The 16,695-nt window shown below is 42.0% G+C and overlaps 1 protein-coding gene, 1 long non-coding RNA gene and 1 other non-coding gene across 10 annotated transcripts in view; 2 read left to right on the plus strand and 1 right to left on the minus strand.

The window, feature by feature from the left end:
* SEMA5A (semaphorin 5A) overlaps window positions 1-1,593 on the minus strand; it is a 326,650-nt gene extending 325,057 nt beyond the window's left edge. For 2 of the 8 annotated variants that reach the window (XM_030495658.1, XM_030495648.1), the window contains exon 1: window positions 1,077-1,165. The gene's annotated coding sequence lies outside the window, so the exon portion shown is untranslated. Of the gene's footprint in view, window positions 1-179; window positions 522-559; window positions 744-1,076; window positions 1,166-1,514 lie in introns of those variants that run through there. The other 6 variants (XM_030495611.1, XM_030495620.1, XM_030495666.1 and 3 more) reach the window with 5 other exon arrangements.
* A 403-nt stretch (window positions 1,594-1,996) lies between these two features.
* On the plus strand, window positions 1,997-5,981 carry LOC115607458. The gene is made up of 2 exons (XR_003991238.1): window positions 1,997-2,250; window positions 5,720-5,981. It is a non-coding gene; the product is annotated as an uncharacterized LOC115607458 (long non-coding RNA).
* On the plus strand, window positions 5,554-5,623 carry LOC115600818. Its single transcript, XR_003989172.1, has one exon. It is a non-coding gene; the product is annotated as a small nucleolar RNA SNORD123 (small nucleolar RNA).
* Window positions 5,982-16,695: the final 10,714 nt, after the last annotated feature.

The following is a 16,695-nucleotide window of genomic DNA, read 5'->3' on the forward strand; positions in this document are numbered from 1 at the left end:
GTGTGTGCACGGACAGACCTCTCCTGCCAACAGCCCAGTTTCCTGAAGGGATGCACTGATCCTCCACCCCTGCTGCCCCCCCCCCCCGGAATAATCCCCAGCAGGTTATGGTTGTGTCAATCTACTGTGCATACATAGCATCTGCAATGACACAACAAAGCCTGACAGCTGTCGTTTACCTGGTAAGCAATCCTCACAAAAAGACAGATTAACACAACACACCAAGGTGTTTCCTTCTGCGTCGCTGCGGAATGGTAACTCAAACTCCTCAATTCAGAAAATGCCAAAATACGGTCACACCACAGAACGAAGCCAGTCCAGTTAAGTAACTGCCACAATAAAAGTACATTAGGACTTTGGATGGTATTGCAAGGATATCCCACCGAAACCCCCACGTTTCTCAGGCAACTGCGATGCCCTTCACGCCGCTCCTCTTCTGCTCTCACCACAAGACGAGGCAGAGCAAACTTCACTTGCCGAAGTGTGACAAAACCCCTCCAAAACGTCTCGGAGCCACCGGCTGCCCCCCCGCACCCGGTGCTCAGCGACATCAACGCACCTCACGCTCCTGGGCGAGAAAATCCTCCCGCGGGTGCGATCCCGGGGCAGGGGCTCCAGGGGAACGGGGCGGGCACAGTTCGGCTTTCAGCCCCGCTGGAGACACGGCTGCCTACCGGCCGCTTCTTCTTATCCCGAGCAAACAGCACCGTCTTCGGGGAGACCGACCTCCCGTTTGGAAAGGCTCGGCGGGCTTTCGGGGGCGGGGCGGCAATGCCCGAGGCGGGCTCCCACTGCCCGCAGCGCTCCCCGCCACCGGTCCCCGCCACCGGCACCGCTCCGCCTCGCCCCCAGCTCCCCCTGCCGGCACCCTGCCGCTCCGGCGGCCGAGACCCCGACTGGCCTCCTCGCCCCTCCACGGTCCGCCCCGGCGCAGCCCCGCGGAGCCCACGGGAGGCGGCCCGGGGAAGGAGAGGACGGCCGGGAACACGCCATCCCCCCACCCCGCCGGTCTCCGAACGCCTCCCCGAGCCCGAGCACCGCGCGGGGGGAGAAGGACCGGGGTGGATGGGGGTTACCTGCAGGCGCCGTAGGGCCGCCGGGCGCAGTGATGCCCCGCTCCCGGCGCGGTGCCGCCGCCTCACGCCGCCATGGCCGCAGTCTCGCCGAGCCGCCCGCGCCCCGCTCGCTCGCACCAAGTTTGCGGTGCGGCAGCTGCGCGCCTCGGCCGGACCCAGCGCCCCACCGCGGAGGCGGAGCAGCGGCAGCCGGGGCGGCCGCCCGCTCCCGGGGGTGCGCGGTTCGGGTCCAGTCGCCGCGCTGCCTGCAGCCGCTGCCCCGGGCTGGGTTGATGAGCTCGCATTACTCCCTTCCCTCCCCTGCGCCCCCCCCTCCGGGCCAGCAGAGAAGTTGCGAGTGGTTCAGATATTTGTTTCGAGTTTGGATTTTTTATTACCTTGGGTTTTGTTTGTTTGGGGGTTTTGTTTGTTGGTTTTGGGGTTTTCTCCTTTACTTACCGCGTCACAAAAATCACGACCTGAGACCTCTCCTCCCGATCAGATCTGACCAGCGGCGCCCCAGCGCCAGCACAACTAAGCACAACATATCCTGCCGAGCTACCGCAGCGATAGCGGGAGGGAGGAAGAAAATAGGGGAGAATGCGGGGAAAGCAGCGGGCGAGGGGCAGTGCCGCGGGTGTTAGGGTCCGCCTGGCCTCCCGCGGGATTAAATGAGCGGGCGCGGCGCTCCCGGCCAGTGGCCGGGGCGCAGCAGGTAGAGGAGACGAGGGAGAGCGGGGCGCCAGCGGCTGCCGGGGCTGCCCCGGGGCGAGAAAGGCACGGGAGAACCGCGGGAGCGCCCGCCCGTATCGAGCTGAGCTGCCAGCTTCCCTCTCCCCGCACACGCCGTCCCCTCCTTCTCCCGCCGGGAGGCGGCGAGCCAAACCCCAGTGCCCCAGGCCTCGGGGGTCCGGCGCGGAGCCGCGCGCCAACGGCCCGTTCGTTGTCCCAGTCCCGCCCCGGGAGGGAGCACCCAGCCCCCCTGCTGCGCGGCGCTGGCATTTTTGTGACCACGTAGAAGCCTGCGGCGTGTCCCTCTCCGCCCCCTGCCCTCCCTTCTCCGCCCTCCCCGGCACAGGATCGACGTGTCAGCCCTGAAAGTTCATGTTCGGGTCCCGGGCGAGTTCCCCGCAACGCGGCGGTCCCGGGCAGCGAGACGTGGCGCCGTGGGCAGGGGCGCCGGCACCTTCCTCAGGTACGTACGTTCACGTTTCCGCGCTCACCCTATTTTCGACGCATGCTTTTGTGTTTAGCCAAGCCATCTGTAGCAAACCAGGAGGTTATCTGTGCTCGTACATGTATTATAATGAGTTCCATCAAAGTTTCTTTCTTTTATGGCAGCATTTGCACGTTTCTACTACAAACCGCAGCAGAAACTGACTCGTGGTGTTTGCAGAAAGACCTCCATGCAGAAGACTAAAAGCACCGAAAGTTTATTAAAACAAACAAAACCATGGAACTGATCCATGCTAGAGTAATCCTAAAAAAATATATTTAATTAAAACAACTAGAATCAAAACTTATCTGCAAGCCAAAATGTTGGAAATCCAAACTGCCTGAAACATCCAGCTCAAGGGAGAATGTTTCTTTGGCTGTGTTATAAAAGAAACTTGTTCAAGGAGAAACGTTAATGAAAGTTTGAAACTATTATTAAAAATGAAGCTTTGGAATTTGGAACATTCTTTCTGATTGCACGTTGGTATTAAAAAGAGGAAAAAAAAAAATCCTACCAAAAACTCCAACCAAACCATGAAAGCAAATACTGAAGGCCAAACTTTTTTCCATTACAGCCATGTAACCCTGGTAGCCAGGGATGTTTCCGTATTGGTAACAATATCGTTTTGTAAAACAGTAATGCAAGGTATATTTACATAGGATCATTTTCCTGTTCAATTTCCTCTGCTCCAGAAAATACTTGTATAGAAAATAAAAGAATCCATTTTACGCCTAAAAAGCACCATCAAAGTGCAGATACGGGACAATTCCTATATACGCTCCATTAACTTGTTTGGAGTGTTTTTGAGATGTATCTCTTCATATCAGCAGGTCTCATGTTTCTTACGTATCTCCACCTATTAAAATAACTTTAGACTTTTTTTCTTTTTAAAAAGGAGATATGTTTGGTTTTCCAACTGCGGGGGGGAACGGGGGACCCAACAAAAATCAAACATACTAACTTTTGCCACCAACAGTGACAAAACGTCAAAATTTTAGTAACTTGAGTGAAGGGAATTTTAGCCCCTGTGGTTTGGCTATGAAACAATGAGCATATATGTAAGAAACCCCAACCAAACAAAACAAAAACAAACTCCAAAACCTCACAACACTTATAGTTTTATGTGATACTGGAGTAATGATGTACTGTACATCCTAAGAAAAATTCCACTGGAATTACACTTTCTCTATATCATCCCCAGAGGTTTTAAATCATATGCTTTGTATCTCATGGAAGAATAGTAATGATGTCAATACTTAATTCTATTTCATTTTATTTGATTTTAAGAAGCAAAAATATGACAAAGATGTATGAAAACGGCCATGAGATTAACCATGTTTGAAATAAAGCTACAAAATGTAACATTATTTAACATCACCTTACTCTGCACTGTGTCTTAGTGCAAAGTTACATCAGATATGCTGAGTGAGACAAGCAATTGTAAGCAGCACCGTGCCCAGGCATGCTGCTGCAAGTAGGGGCTGGGGGTTGGGGGCCGGTGCTGGTATCTTGCACAGTGGTGTCTCTAACCTAACATAATCTAGGAGTATTATGCTGAGGGGAGAAAGCAGGAGGAGATGTTTCCTTCCAATACAGATCTCCTCCTCCTCTGACCTGTAATCTCACTGTTACTAATTCCTGATCCTTCCTTCCAACAAAATAAAGCCTCCATGTGAAAGGATGGCAGCCATGTGAAAGCAGTAAGGTACTGCAGTTGGAAGAGGGAAGGCTGCACAGCACCTTCAGGCTTTCGGCCAGTTTGGTGGGAAGCCAGATTTCAGCTCCTCCCCATGGTGCCAGGATATAAGGAATGTTAGAAAGCAGGGGAGGGGGTGGATTTCCATCTGTTTAGGTGGGAAAGCCATGGTATAAGGGAAGGCCTGTCTTCACATTACCCATCAAAAGCACCTTGGATAGTATGTCTCTCATAATTTAGAAAAACAAAGCCAGATACTCTAAGTTCAAAGTTTAAGTTAGGATAAAAGGAAAAAGAAAGGGGAAAAAAATAGGGAGGAGTTAGCTTCAGTAAAACTGGACCTTGAGCTATGCTTCTGTCATAGGCTTTGCTTGCTTCACAATAACAGAGTTCAAAGTCTTTATTGCCATTGCATGTTGCTTTTTTCCACTCCATTGAAAACATCAGTTATTTTTGTTTAATTCATGAGAAACATGCAGAGAAAAACTTTGAAATCTCACAGTTAATTGCCTGCTTTTTTTTTTCAACCACATCATCTATTACTCAGGAGAAACTCTCCTGGTGACCAGAAACTTTCCAGAGCAGGGCAGTCAGGAGCATGGTGCATATGAACAAGCTCCCTTTCCTGAACCAGTGCTAAGGAACAGAGAGTTTATGCAGTCTGGTATCTTGAATCTACCTTGCTTATGTGACCTTGCTGAGAGACCTATTTCTCAGGTCTACAGTGCTGTTTCTTCCTTCTTTCCCTTTGAGATACAGGAAAGTATTTGCCCTGTTGCATTTGAGTTGAGCAGGTCCTCAGCATTCCTGCCTGCATTCCAAGGTTCAATCATCACGAGCCTGCCGTATTTAAATGTCAGGGACTTCTGATGTTACTATATGTAAAAATAGAAATGACGTCTTCATCCCAGGAAAGCAGATGACCCAGAGGATTTAAGTCTGCCACCCACAGGTGGTTCTGGTAGGAAAGCATACATGTCCTTTTTAGCAGGGCATGCAAGGCTGTGATTGTGTACCCCCAGTATTGCCTAGCCCAGTAGGTCAGACTGAGCAGAATTTTAATTGTCTTAGCAAAAGACACCATTGCAATACATGCTTTAAATCACAAGGAAATAAATGTCAGCATTACAAACTCGCTGCTGTTTTCTGTCAAATTATTGTCTCACATTATGTGCTGTATTTAAAGGTTACACTGACTAGTATCTGTAATATCTGTGAATTAGGAAAAGTGAGATGAGATTCTAAATTACTTGGCTTTTGAGAGCTAGATGTTCTTCTGATGAGTTTATATTTACCATTTGTGATCAAAAGAGAGAATAAAGTAGTATTTGTCATGGCATTTCTATGATTAAGGGTCTTTATAAACAAAATTGTTTATTTTTGTGAATGCTAAGGTGATATTTTCAACACAACTATATAATATAAATAATTGTTCACTTGCATTTATAAATGTGTGAGCTGATTTTTAGTAATAGCCTCTTTCTTTTCATTAAAGTCTCTGACAGAAAAGGAAGTTAAAGAAGTTGCTACATGAACCTTAAATAAGGGCCATCTAACTTTAAGTCCCTAAAAGTAGTCAGACATTTGGTGAAAATGATGAATTCTTGGGTACTGATTCATGTGATACGAAAAAAGCCATCCATTTCCTGATTCACCTTCATATCTCCTGCAGGAAAAAAAAAAAAAAAGAATATTTTACAATTAATACCTGCAGTCAAACAATTTTTGTGTGTATGTTTTTCTATCTTTCAGCTACTTTCTGAATTGATACTTTCAAAATGAAGAGGAAGATAGGAGTGAGAACGAAGAATGCCTTGGAGAAATCCAGTCACAAAGTTTGAGAAGTAGAAACATTAGGAAATATTAATAACTCTGGCCTCTTAAATAGGTCAGCATTTGGACTGAAATTATGAAAAGCCACAAACCTAAGACATGAAGCCTGTTACATTTGAATCTAGATTCACAGATTTTTAAATTAATACATAATAAAAATATTTGCATTTTTTTTCCACTACTTTGGATGATAATATATTCTGCTGCCTTAAACAACTTCCTTTTATAGACTAATTAAAGTTTTAACTTTTTGGTTGTTAGCCCCAAGACACCTCCTCAAACTAAGCCAGGGTGTATATTAGCAATCAATTAGTTGTTCCTCTCTCTCTGCAGGTCCATAGTCATCAATACTGGATTCCCATGTTATACATCACCCAGCAGTACAAGTGGAATTTGGATAAAAAGTACATGTGTAAATATATGATCTTGTCACTGGCAGATGGTTTGAAGCACAGGATATAGAGTTCATCTAGTCTTCAAGCTGTTGTGCTGGCCTTTTTGGGGATGTGTGGGTAGAGAGGGTACTTGGCCTTTGTAGAATTAGTCCATTACAATTTTTAGAAGAAATCTTAACCAGGTGTGTAGTCCTCATACTTGGATAACATTCCTGTGACACTGATCTAGCATTAGGAGCTCTAAATCAAGTTACGCCATGGAAGTGCACCGAGCAGGCAGTGAGTGCCAGGCAGTGGGGTGCGGGGCATCGGAAGTGACAGTGGAGTTGCCCGTGCACAAGAATTTCATAGTAAATTCTCCAAGTAGGCCAACCTTTAAGTCCTTTTTAAAAAGTGATTTAGCTAAATTAGAGCAAACCCCTGTGTGAACATTCTTGGTTTGCTTTGAACCTATCTTAAGTCCACTAAAAACAGCATGTAAGTTAAACTGAAAAGCACGGAAGAGAAAAAGTCTAGTCAGAAAAGGACTTTCCATAAAGTCTGACTTACTGTCTGTAATGAGAGTTCATTTACCCCTTTAGTTAAGCGCAGACAGCATATTTATGCGACCAAGATCTTGCTCACCCTCTGCCATTTCACTTCCTAAGTCTCACAGTGAACACAGTGAGCTAGAAGTACTTGTCAAGAGGGTTTATGGAAGAAGTAAGACAGTCAGGAGCTTAACAAGATGCAAGAGATCATAGATCCATTTTTCCAGCCATACATTCCCTATTGGATCAGGTCATTTAATAGCAGCAATAAAAATTACAAGCCCAAGTCAAATGTTAACTTTCCTTAGTTGCTCCTACAGTTGCCTGAAAAAAAACTAGAGGGTGTTTTTACAACCAGTCTTTTTAGTCTGGAATTGTTAAAAATCAAAATGCCTAATGACTAGAAAGTGGCTATAGGAGTAGTGTAAGGCAAAGAAAAAAGATAAATCAAAGCTAATGAGTATTTATCACTGAGGAAAAAAACCAAAAAAACCCCCACAAAACAAAACAAATAAAAAACCCCACACCAAACAAACAAACAAAAAAAGCACAAAACAAAAAACCTGAACTTGTTTTCATGATTTTACTTAGATACTAAAACACTCACCTCACAATCTGGTCTTCTGTTCCATCATTAGTCCAACTCATGTCAGACTAGAGCAATAGGACTGTCAGGAGGTACCTGCATCATCCTAGACTTGAAAGGAAGCCCAGCTCACAGCCCTGCAAAGTTTGTGTGCATCTCTGTTGATACTTGTGGATTTAGCAACTCGCTTCTGCCTTTGTTCAAGGTCAAACATGTAAGTGTCAAACATACGTGAGGGAATTTCTCCTACCAACTGTCATTTACACTTGGTCTGTGGATTGGGGACAGTGGATATTGGTCTCCCATGATGCTGTTGTTAATACTCCTGTTTGCATCTGATCACTGCCCCAAATCCCACCTGTATGGTACACAGGGGTCTGGGTTTTTTTAAATGTGTTTCAAAAGTCACCTATAAGCAGTGCCAAAACCTGTGCAAACTCTGTGTTGGGCTGAACTCTCTGCGTTCAAACCTTTTGCCTCCATGTACTGCTCTGTCCCAAAGTGATGCTCAAACAAACCAAAGGGATCCCAGCATTCCCCAAATGACTGTGAACTTTGCTGGCAAAGGATAGTGCATCTGCTTATTGCAGGCAGTCCATTTAGAAGTGCATAGCTGTTTTCTACTGTAAGAGATTTTTTTCATTCAAGTATGCATAAATCAGCCTGCATTTTGACTCTGTCAGTTCTGGATATAAGCAATGGCCCAGAGAAGATGTGGGTGCCCAGAGAAAGTTGTGGATGCCCCATCACTGGCAGTGTTCCATGCCAGGCTGGATGGAGCTTTGAGCAACCTGGTGTAGTGGAAGGTGTCCCTACCTATGGCAGGAAGGTTGGAACTAGATGATTTTAAGGTTCATTTCAACCAAAACCATTCTATGATTCTGTGATGGTCCTTGATAAGCAGAAGTAGGAAGCAGTAACATTACAGGAAGATGGGATTAATATGCACTTGGGGATCCTAACATTTGAGTGTTTGACTTACTGCCCTTAGCATTCCGCTAATGTCAGATGTTTGGTAGAAGCTCAGTTATTAAACTTGTATCCCTCTTACTGCTTTCCATAGCCTGAAACTGTTGTAATTATTGAAAGTATTCAAATCAGAAGTATTGTATTCAAAATGTTTTTTGTTGTTTTCCTTTACATTTTACTTTATAAATACTACTTTATTAAAAATACTGTGTGTTAATTATTTGGCTGGACACATGAAAACATGTAAGAGATTTTGCTGAAGAAGGGAACACCTAGCCTGAGTCTGCTCCAAGAAGCCAGAATTTGATTTTCAAAACTTAAAGTTTCATAAAATAAGCCTCTTTGTGAAATACTTAGCATGAGGAGAGATGTCCAGACATGCTATCAAAGAGCAAGAGCCACTTTTGTTTTGCAGTTTGCCCCAAGTCTACTTAGATTACTAAGAATTTTTACTACGTAATAAGACTCAGGGGTTCATTAGAGAGACCAGGTTAGAGGAAGGAATCTGAAATCAATGTTAACTTTGTAAGTAAGTCCACCATCATGCTCTAAATGCTACCAGAAGATACCAAAAGAGACCAAGACTGTAATGTCCATATGCCTTGAAGTACCTCCTGTCTCTTAATGGACATTCTCAATTCAGAGCAGAAGCTGAGGGCTTACAGGGGAGTTGGTATGTGCACTGATGATGCTGCATAAACAAAATAAGGCTGTCCACTATTTGTTCTTTCATCAGCCATATGTTTGCAAGGACTTTAAAGGCTAAAATTTTAAAAGTAGATGTAGCATGACAAAACTATTAATGAAATAATTTGCATAAAACCATCAGATTTCAATCAGGTTTGGCAACTGTGGACAGAGATTCTAATTAAAAAGACAAGAGTGAGTAAAGGAAGAAATAGGAGCTACATGAACAGCGCTATCTTCTTTATTCTAATAATCAATTCCTTCTACTACCAAAAGGAGAGTGTTAATAATAGGACTCAGTCAACAAGTGGAAAAAACCTTGAATTGTCTCAAGAAAAAGAGGAGAAAAATAATAACATTCATCCAACTACAGTCCAAAGCCTCCATGCCTGCCAACATTCTTGACTTTTTACAAAAATTGGCAATGTATTATGCCCCAAACACACAGCAACTTGGACCACAAGATGGGAACTAATGCTAATGTTAAGGAGTTTTCTGAATAAAAATCTTCCTAAAGCTGTTTGTTTTGAGCACTTACTAAAAGTGGGAAACTAGCACAAAGGAAAAGACGTGTTTATTCCAGAGTGTGTACGCACAGGAGAAAAGCAAGCAATCACTCAAGGTTGTAGGTGATTGACAGCTTCTGGTTGCAGCATGATAAATCATCTAGCAAAAAAAAAAAAAAAAATCTGACACATATTCATTAGCATTAGGTTCTGGGAGAATTTTGCACTGTGATTTCTCCACGAGACAGAAGCAGTTGCAATGTCATAGCAGCTGCATGTGGAAGCAAGCAACTCTGTCAAAAATCTAGTGGTGAAGCCTGCTTTCCCTTGGCCATGTCTTATCTCCAAATGGTGATGCCCTCAGGTCCTCCTGCTTTCCATATGCTGGGAAAGATGTAAACTATGATCCTCTATCCCTGCTTTACCCGTGTCCTCTGGCCTCCTGCGCTCCCAGCCCAAGCGCCCAGCCAGGCCAGTCACCTGGGCAGGGAACAAGTGTTAGGACAAGGCTAGAGCTTGACACTGGGTACCAGCTGATTGACAAGCAGGCTACTGCTGACCATCAGCTACCACACATGCTGCCTCTAAGAGGCTGGCAGGGGCAAAAAATATGCTCTGTGGTCCAGATGGGAATGTTCAGTGATTTCAAAGACTATTAGAGATTGACTGATAGCTTTAACATCATTTTAGGCAACCAGGATAATAATTGAAGTTTTTTAGATCCTGGCATTGCATTTTCATACACCAATTTTTTTGTTGTGTTTGGTTTGTTTTTTCTTTTAAATTAGATACATAATTTTTCTCAAATTAGGGCAACAAAGCAAATATTTAAATATATATCCAAAGTGTAATGAAAAAGTAGCAAATAAATATATTCTATAATAATCTTTGCTCTTTGAATGTTTATTTAATTCACCTGATTTTCCTTCTTCTGATATGTGAAACACTATCATAAAAGGGGAAGCAACAAGCCTAGATGTTTGCATAGGATAGCCAGATTTATGTACTCTTTTTGTTTTAAAAAGAAGTGGTGTCTGTAAGTCATCTTACTTGGAGGAACTGAACACAGAGCTGCTCCAAAAGACATATCAGATGGTCGAGGTTTTTTTGCCATTTTACTGCTTCTGGGAGTTCAGTGTAGGAACTCAGGTTTGGTCTAGATGTATTAACTGTTTCTAAGCTATTCAAGTTGTTTTTTTTCTTTTAGAGAGGGAGCTGGAGAGATACTCTATTGTTTGAGGCAAAAAGCATATGAATTGGGAAAATTTCTTTCTGGTCATAAATACTTTTATTCTGTTGCTGTGACCAAAAGCGACGTGAACAGATAGAATACTACTGTTCTATAATTACTACTGTTTTATGATTTTATTTCATAACAGCTGAGGAAATGACAAGATTAACATAACTTCCAAACACTTCTACTCAATGTTTAATAGTTGATGTTCACAGGGTCAGCAGGTGTGGAGCTGCCATAAGGAATGCCTGGACACTCTTAACAGCAGATTGTCAGGAAGAGCCTCCCACTTGGATGACTCAATGGAGTCTTTCTTCCTCACCAGATGCAGTAAGAGCATCTGTAAACATTTTGAAGTTTTGGTCAACAGCAAAACCTTGGCAAAGATTTTTTTTCTTACTTTACTGGGAGCAAGAATGGGTTATATCATTTCTAGGTTGATACAACCAAAAGCCTTTTAAGGAAATGAAGTGCCTGCATTTTCTTGTACACCATTGGGATTTACAGTTTAAGGAAAGCTAATAGATACTGTAAATAAAAAAAGCTCAAAGTTCCTGCTGTATTTAGTGACATCTTGCAGTACACTGCAAGTCTTAAAAATGGCACAGCAAGAAAAAGTACTCTTTATTGCACTCTCCTTGGAACTCTCTATGAAGAAACTCACAAAACAAAATTCAAATGCATATTCTGCACAGTGAAGACAACTGAAGAAATCAGCAAGGAAAGACTTAGACAGTAGCAAAATACTCTTTGTATTTGTTAGCTGAGATCATGAAAGAAAACCAGAATTGTGTGTTCTCATTTTAAATGATAGCTTTCCTTTCAGTTCTGAAATAGAGATCATTCATCCAGAAATATATAAACTCTATATCCTATGTTCAATAAATAAGCAACATCAAGAGTACAGGTTTTTGATCTATTTAAGAACACAACAATACTTGTTACAGCTGACACTGCATTGTCATCCATATCATACCGGAGGAAACCAAAGAGTTTATCTCTGTACATTTACTCAGTGGTTAGCACAACAGGACTCTGGTCTGGCTTGGATCTACCAATGGCCATTACTTTTAAATAAAAATAAAAATAAAAATAAAAAATTATAACAGTCATTCTCTTTGATATATTTACACACTATGATTTTCTGGGGAGGCTGTTACAGTTAAACGCTTCAAATCTGATAGGGAAAAAGCCACAGGAGTTCAGATATTGTGATCAGGTATAGAAATCTGAGAATCCCGTAACACTGTCAGGACCTAGGAATGGAGTGTCTAGCTATATCTATTTAAAATATCCTTAAGGGTACATTTGGTTTCTCAGAAATTAATTACCCCTCTTTTCTTGGTATTTATTTTCTCCTTCTTACGACTCCCTTCCCTGTAAGTGAAATTAACATGCTGAAGGAATGAACAAGTTCTACTGATTGTTTTTTCTGGTAAGATTATGAATGAAAACACATTTGACTAAAGCCTGTGGAAAATGTAATTTGTTATGTCACAGTAATCACTCAGCATGTGTACCGCTCGGTTTGACGATACCAGACCCTGCTTGTTATAAAACCAATAGCAATTGGCCTCAAGGAAAGAAGGGTAAATGCAGAAAGACTGATAGCTTGTGGGCTTAAACTAGTTTGGGTCATTGGGAGCTAAACCGGAATGTTTTAACTTGCCAATGAATTACTATTCCAATGCCAAGGCAGAGGAGGGGAGGTCAAATTTACATATCATGTCTCATTTCAAAAACATTCCTTGTCTTTTACCAAAGTCCTTTTGATTATTTCAGAATAGAAAAGAGGGAAAATGTTGTGTTATGTATATATGTATATCACTTAAAACACTTTCGAAAAAGAATAATGAGAGTATAACAAGAATTAAATACCAGATTTTCAATGGAGCTTGCCATAGGCCAACTTCAATTCCACCCACTTAAAAGGAAGCAGTACACAACTTCCAAAAATCCATCGGTGCCCCACTTGTTTCAATTCAATGTGACCTTATTAGAAAAGCTCAATTTTGAAAAAACCCAAGAGCCTTGCACCAGTGTCTGGATCAAAAGAGAAAAACTTTTATCCCTCCAAATGTTTGTTACTGCTAGCATAATGCTGAAAGCATAGTAGAAGCATAGCAGATCCAGTGCAAACAAGGCTGATTCCCTCAGGATGCTACTGGGGTGTCAGCCACTGATGCTGGACTAGAAGTTTGGACACTGCTGTTCCTCCGGAACCACTTTTTAAGCTGATCTCCAAACACTGGGTGAACAAGCATACAACAGATGGCAAATTCTTCTGCAAATACTGAAAACAGAGGACAATATTAAACAAGAATCATAATTCACTACAAATCTCCCACTATGACATCTCCTGATCCTGTCTGACATCTGGAAGATCCATAGAGTCCAGGCTAAACTCAGCTCAGCTCCACACTAGAAAGTCAAGAACAAAGAAGGGAAGCTGGAAACACTTCACACAGTATATTCACTAGTGTGAGTGCTTACCTCTATTTTGTGTTTAGGGCTGGAGGATTGCTTGGTACGAAGGAAAAAGAAATTAAAAAGAAGCAGAGACTAAAATCAAGCAGATGAGGAAAAGCAGTAAGGTACAAAAAAAGTGAAGGGTAGGGATAAGGGAAAAGGCAAAAAATCACCCTTCATTGTGTCAACAAAATAATAAAATGTTTTCTCAGTACTGTGCCTGAAATTGACCCCAAAACATTCAGATAGTCCCTCCAACTCAAAGCACTCAGATTCTTTAGTGTAAGAGCTGGAGTCAGGGCAATGGTCCAAGTAGCCTGTGTCTGATGTTCACCCATATCAAACACTTGAAAGAAAGAGTTTAGCAAGGCAAACATACAGCTGAGCATCAGTGATTTGCGATTTACAGATATCAAGTGATACAGGAACTTAGTCCATTTATACAGTCTTTCATAGACCTATGTTTCCATAACGTATTCCTTGACTGACTTCATGCATCCACAGCATCCTAGGGTGAGGAATGTCACCACTGAGGTATGTTTTGAAAAGGCACATTTCATTTTGTTTTGAACATCTTCCCACCTAGTTTCCTTTGTCATTGTATTGTAAGACACAGTGATTAGTCATTCGCTATTTGCCTTCTCCAAATCTCAAACAATTCTTGGAATCTTAATTTTCTGTCTTCAAAGTCTCTTCGAGGTGGAGGGGCCTTAATTTATATCGTTCATATGGAAAAGTGATTTCATAGTGCTGGTCACCTCACCACCACTTTTTCGTATCCTTACTATTTCTACTATATTCTTACTGAGACAGGAGAAACTAGAACTGCAAACAGTATTTTAGGATTAGGCATACTTTGGGTTTATATAGCATTAAACCTCATATAGAACCAATAGGAGGTTCTCTGGGTTGCTCTCTATCATTTTCTACTAATTCCTAACATTCAGTTCTATTTTTGACTACCTGTGAGAGCTGAGCTGATTTTTTCACAAAAGTAGCTAACTGTTCCAGCACTGCTCAGGCAAAGTTAGGGTTGTTTCCTTCTATGTGTGACCATTACACTTACATACATGGAATTGCATCTCTTACCATTCACTCACTCTATGTTCTGAGGTCTTTCTGCAGAATTTGTAGTCGCTCTTCATCTTTGCTACCCAAAATAACTCAGTATCATCAGCATGTGCTCAAGTGCCTCTTGCAGTACATGAAGAATAACAGATGAATTTTCATCAGATTGCATTAAACAGAAATGCTAAAATTAGTATTACAAGCACTTGAGCAAAACACAACAAAATGCTATACCTACAACTATAGAGAGTGTTCCACTCTGATCTTTGCTGAAGTTGAAAAAAAACCCCACAAAAATTGTCAGGATTACCACCTTCACAAAAGGGGGTTTGCTTTCCAAACAATTTTATGCAGCCTGGATTATTTCCTTGATGAACAGCATCAGAGCCTAAGAGTTCAAAATTGAGTTCAAAATGATCATTTTTAACTGTAAGCTTAAGATTCAGTAATGAATACTGACAAGAACTTTTTGACCTCAGTGTTGTGACCAAAAAATACATGCCAAAATTACAACTGGCATTCAAGCATTTTAAACAGCGGTCAGATAGTGAGTCTGGTTATTTCTAGAGCTCTGCTGTGATTACTGAGGAACTGCAAGAACAATGACAGAACTGTACCAAGGAAAACCAGCAAGTGTGAATTGAATGCGCCGTGCCAGACCTCCTCACAGCTTGCATCAGTGCAACTCATTCCAACTTCTAGTTTCAGCTATAACTGGCCACAGTTTAAAACACACAAGGAACACATGACTTAATGCTTTAGGTCAAGACGTGCTAAACAGATTAAAATTTCAGACACACAGATCTCCTAGATAATAGGTTGGCCAGCATTCCCACATACTTTCTATTCCTCATTTTAACCAAGCAAATAATAAAAATAGCTTACTTTATATAAAAATACAATTTCCAGTACTATCTAAGACAAATGAGGAAAACTAACAAAAGGGATTATGAAGAAAAAAAAAGGTGGATTAAGAACTTTTTGTGGAAAAGCTTAGTTAAATTCTTCATGTAATAAGCCTCTTTGGCTTCTGAATACATTGAAAAAAAAAGGAAGAAATCTTCACAAACAAAAAAAAAGAAATACAAAAAGATGTAAAAAAGAGAAAAAAACATTATTTTTGAAAACAAACAAAAACCAGGATTAATATCCTTGACCTTTTCATGTTCAATTGAAGGTGTTCCTGCCCATGGCAGAGGGGCTGGAACTAGATGATCTTAAAGGTCCCTTCAAACCCAAATTATTCTGATTCTGTGATGATTCTATGTGTATCTGTTATTAAAAAATCCAGTGGAGGGGGCATCACAAACTTCAGGGATTGCTACCCATATTGTTGCAAAGTGTGTACTGTGCTCCTTTATCTAAATAGCCCTTACAACAGCATAAAACGATCTCTTCCCGATTGCAATGGACAGCAGTTAATTTTCTCCATTTTCCAGATACCTATAATGCTTATGTAGACAGTAATTATACTTTTTTTTAATTGAAAAAATCCGAATTCCTTCATAATTTCCTCATGTCACATTTCCTACACTTCCAGTAGTTCCTGTTCCTCTCTTCCTGATTCCCTCCTGGTTTCATCTTACCTGTAGACTCAATTACCACTTTTACCTGAAGGATCTCAGATACTGCTCTCTTCCAGACCTCTCTTCCCTTACTGAAAATGGTATCTCCATTGGGTAAGATCAAGGCACGGCTTTCTGACATATCCTTGGGAGTCTCTGGCTGTCATCTCAAGTTCAGTATAGCTTAAACATAGCTGCGAGTCCCACCTTTGAGCCATCTTGTTCCTGCCTCTTCTTCGCATTCTCAAAGAACTCTCCTGTCCTGCCAGCCTCAAACACCCGTAACCTGGATGCCAGGCTTAATTTAGAGTCTTTTCTATGCTCACAGAACCATCTCTAAAACTTGGCCTTTTTCATCCACTCATGCTGTTAAAATTCTCATTAAGGCCACAGTTATTTTACAGCTCACTTACTGTAACATCTTGGCCCCGACAAAGGCATTTTTGTCCCAGGCATATCTATTTATACACTGTTGCCAAGACTCTCTTCAAAACCCACCAGTTCGATTAGTTCATACAGCTCTTTGCATTTTTGACAGTTCCCTTCACAATAAACAAAAAATTCAGTTTTTAAGACATTGACAGCTATTCTCACTTAATGAATAATTTTTCATCTATCATCCAGGGATGAGGTTCAAGCTTTAATTAGTCTGCATATTGCCCATCTGCTTATTTGTTCAAAAATGCTACCTCTCAAGCCGACATGAAGCTCCCCATAAACACACATAACTTTAGGCTTTCTCTTCCATGCCCCCTTCATGCTCACCTCTTCACTGTAATGCCTAAAAATCCCTGCTTCCCCACCCCAACTACCTGATAATGATCAGTCTCCTAGTATGTGGAAGACAAGTGCATTTGACTGACATTGTCCCATGATGTCCTTGTAC

Source organism: Strigops habroptila, chromosome 1, assembly GCF_004027225.2.
Source record: "Strigops habroptila isolate Jane chromosome 1, bStrHab1.2.pri, whole genome shotgun sequence".
NCBI lineage: Eukaryota > Metazoa > Chordata > Aves > Psittaciformes > Psittacidae > Strigops > Strigops habroptila.